This window comes from Littorina saxatilis, unplaced genomic scaffold (assembly GCF_037325665.1).
Source record: "Littorina saxatilis isolate snail1 unplaced genomic scaffold, US_GU_Lsax_2.0 scaffold_188, whole genome shotgun sequence".
NCBI classification, from domain to species: Eukaryota; Metazoa; Mollusca; class Gastropoda; order Littorinimorpha; family Littorinidae; genus Littorina; species Littorina saxatilis.
The window spans coordinates 210,240-214,224 of NW_027125801.1; the positions used below are offsets into that span (position 1 = coordinate 210,240).

At 39.6% G+C, this 3,985-nt stretch overlaps 1 long non-coding RNA gene across 1 annotated transcript; it reads left to right on the forward strand.

The window, feature by feature from the left end:
* The first annotated feature begins 879 nt into the window (after window positions 1-879).
* On the forward strand, window positions 880-2,677 carry LOC138954261 (uncharacterized). Its single transcript, XR_011451775.1, has 3 exons — window positions 880-1,440; window positions 1,815-1,989; window positions 2,329-2,677. It is a non-coding gene; the product is annotated as an uncharacterized lncRNA (long non-coding RNA).
* The last annotated feature ends 1,308 nt before the right edge of the window (window positions 2,678-3,985 follow it).

The window sequence follows — 3,985 nt, forward strand, 5'->3', positions numbered from 1 at the left end:
GCTCTCTCTCTCACTCTCTCTCTCTAGTTTCTCTCTCTCTCTCTCTCTCTCTCTCTCTCTCTCTCTCTCTCTCTCTCTCTCTCTCTCTCTCTCTCTCTCTCTCTCTCTCTCTCTCTCTCTCTCTGCAGATGACTTTGAAAATAAAAACAACGACTACCAAATTCTGAAGTCATATATTATAGCTTTACACAACATTTCATAGTTCTCAAAGTGTGCATGAGCATAAGGTTTAATGAAACGTTTTGCAACATGGGCATCATAGGCAAACTCGCTAAGGAACACTCGAGCGAACAACAACGCAACTGACCGCGACCACGCACACAAACATGATCCTTTTGTTTTTTAAAGTTGTTGTCATGTTGTTTTGGTTGTTTTAAGAGCATATGTGGCCATTTCTGCGAAAAGGGACCTCGTTGAGCTAAGCCTCTGATTGGAAAAACGCGGGGTCAAAGTTAGAGCAAAATGTAAACAAACTTTGCTGTGCTGACTGATGCCCACTTCAAGTTGAATTTCCAAAATGTTCAATGAATTATCAGCGATAGTACAATGAACAGCAATTTAAAGTAATGGAAAATAGTCTTGGGATCAACATTACAAACTTCTACAAATGTTTATGTTCATTGCTCCTCAGGAAAAACACATCGAACCGATGACAAGTTGACTGCGATGATGCCGAAAATGCCGACAGTGTTTTTTGTTGTGCTTCGAGAAAAAATTTTCGTCGCTAGTTTTGGTCAAGTTAAAACAACTTACCTATTTTTTTTTTAATGTTTGACAGTAAGCTTAATATAAACTTTCATCTGGAAGCACATTCAGCAAAGTGATGTATGCCAAATCATCACACAGCTACATTTCACTAGACGGATCTATACCCATAGTTCAGGTAGATCTGACTTTCACGCGACCGTAGCACTGTACGAAAAAGCAGACGACAAATGCAGTTGCCCGATGAAGAACAGTTACTCCCCGTTTACATCTTTAGTTGCTTCCCTTGCTAAAGTTACTGATATTTAGATCAGTGGTTACTGACTGGGGCATTCTGTTCTTTGCAGCTGTGAATTCTGATAGTGGAAGGGCAAGTCAGTCTTCTCAGTTGAACACGGAATGTTCTGCTGACAGAAGTCACTTTGGGATAAGACAACGATTTTGTTGACGAGGTCAATGCTGTTAATTCAGAATAATTTTGTTGCACTTCGCCCGGACATTATTTTGTGACTCCGAAGTCGAAGCAGATCTACTTTGATCACGATGGTGTTGTAAAGGTTCATGATGACAACGCACACTACTAATCGGTTAAAGAGTTCTCCAAGAGCATAGGCCTATTGCGAAGCAAGGTCTTCCTCTTCCTGATCGTTTGAATGCCCGGACATCATAAATGAGAACCTGTTGCTCTTACCGTTTGCTGTCTCCACTTAGATCTATGACAGGCTACAATTTCAGGTAAGTTACCATATAGACTGCAGTGTGTGTTTTGTGTGTGTGTGTGCGCGCGCGCGCAGCTTGTGTGTGTGTGTGTGTTGTGTGAGGGTTTCTGTATGTGTGTGTGTGTGTGTGTGTGTGTGTGTGTGTGTGAGAGAGAGAGAGAGAGAGAGAGAGAGAGAGAGAGAGAGAGAGAGAGAGAGAAAGAGGGGTAGATAGAGGAAGAGAGATGATAATGACAATGATGATTTTGATGATGATGATGATGATGATGATGATGATGATTATGATGATGATGATGATGATGATGGTGGTGGTGGTGGTATGTGTGTACGTGTAGTATGTTTTTAAACTCCTCTTTTTTCATTTAACCAATGTTACTCTCTTTCTCTCAGTTTGCTGGCGTGGAACAGCAAACAAGTCCAGCAATTCACCGGACAGTGCAACAACAAAAGACAGAAGTGCCTGGCCACAAAGCAGGTGTTCGACAGAATGGGGCAACAGCAATGTCCAGCCGGTTCCAGTTCCAAGGAAATCAGCATGGTTTACCCTTGGGACTTTGCTCAGTAGGTAAAGACATATTAATACATGTACTTTACAATTTGTCAGTACTTTAAAAAAAAAGGGGGAGCAATACAGTTATATTTGTGTTTATGTGCTGTTTTCTCCAACAAAGAAGCACACACACAGACACACACACACACAGAGACACACACACACACACACACACACACACACACACACACACACACACACACACACACACACACACTACATTTTCGATAATGTCACCATACCATACCAGCTTAGAAATGGCAAGTGGACAGGTACCCAAAACCAGACTTGAGCTGTGCAAATAGTGGTTAGTAAATAATATGTTGATCAACTCTGTGGTTGCCTTTGTTTCAGAGAAGCAAATCGTCTACCTTGCGAATGAGGCAGGGGTACAGAGGAGGGTAGCAACTTCAGTCTTCGGCATGGTGCATCAATACTTAGGCATGCAGTTTTGTGTGTGAATGAACAGCACAAATCCATTTTGAAAATGTCTTGATCGTCGGCCACATCAAGTTCGACCCTGATTGGCATTTCAGTTTGTTGAAAGTAAAGGGAGACGTTCGATAGCAGAGTGCACGGATGACATTTTCAATTCAGTGAAGTGATGGACAGACTGACAGACCCACGTGTGCAAGGACACACAGCACCATATGTTACTTTCTACAACTGGAAGCTGTATTTACCAAGGAAACTGAACAATTAATCCTTGTAATGAAATTTAGAAGTACCACAACTTCAAGTCGACAAGTGTGTGTGTGTATTGTTTTTAGCAGACAGCCTCAAATAGTTTGTGTTTGTATGTGCGTGGGTGAAGAAAGAATAGAACATGGCGGGGGGAGAGGTAGTATGAAAGACGAAGAAATATTCGAGAGAAAAAAATCATATGGCTGATTGTTTTTACATTTAGTCAAGTTTTGATTAAATGTTTTAACATAGAGGGGGAATCGAGACGAGGGTTGTGGTGTATGTGTGTGTGTCTGTGCGTGTGTGTGTGTAGAGCGATTCAGACTAAACTACTGGACCGATCTTTATGAAATTTTACATGAGAGTTCCTGGGTATAAAATCCCCAGATTTTTTATTTTTTATTTCGATAAATGTCTTTTATGACGTCATATCCGGCTTTTTGTAAAAGTTGAGGCGGCACTGTCACACCTTCATTTTTCAATCAAATTGATTGAAATTTTGGCCAAGCAATCTTCGACGAAGGCCGGACTTCAGTATTGCATTTCAGCATGGAGGCTTAAAAATTAATTAATGACTTTGGTCATTAAAAATCTGAAAATTGTAATTAAAAATATTTTTTTATAAAACGATTAAAAATTACTTTTATTTTATTCTTCATCACGTTCTGATTCCAAAAACATATAAATATGTTATATTCGGATTAAAAACAAGCTCTGAAAATTAAAAATATAAAAATTATGATAAAAATTAAGTTTACGAAATCGTTTTAAAAACAATTTCATCTTATTCCTTATCGGTTCCTGATTCCAAAAACATATAGATATGATATGTTTGGATTAAAAACACGCTCAGAAAGTTAAAACGAAGAGAGGTACAGTAAAGTGTGCTATGCAGCACAGCGCAACCGCTACCGCGCTGAACAGGCTCGTCACTTTCACTGCCTTTTGCACTAGCGGCGGACTACGGTGATTGTGAAAAAAATGCAGTGCGTTCAGTTTCATTCTGTGAGTTCCACAGCTTGACTAAATGTAGTAATTTCGCCTTACGCGACTTGTTTCTTCTGCATGGGAGGAGAGAATGATAGAAAAAGACGAAAAAGTAAAAATTAGGGTAACGTTACAAAAAGGGCAATAACTCTGGAATGAAACATTATTTTGACCTAAAACCATACAAGTGATAACGGCAGATGATTGAACTTACTATTTCCCGGCAAAAGTTTGTTTTTAAAAGTTTGGCCATTTTAAGTCATTTTGGGGGTATCTCCAAAAAAGGGTCATAACTCCGTGAAAAATAAATTTGAAGGTCTGAAATTCTCACATCACGTTC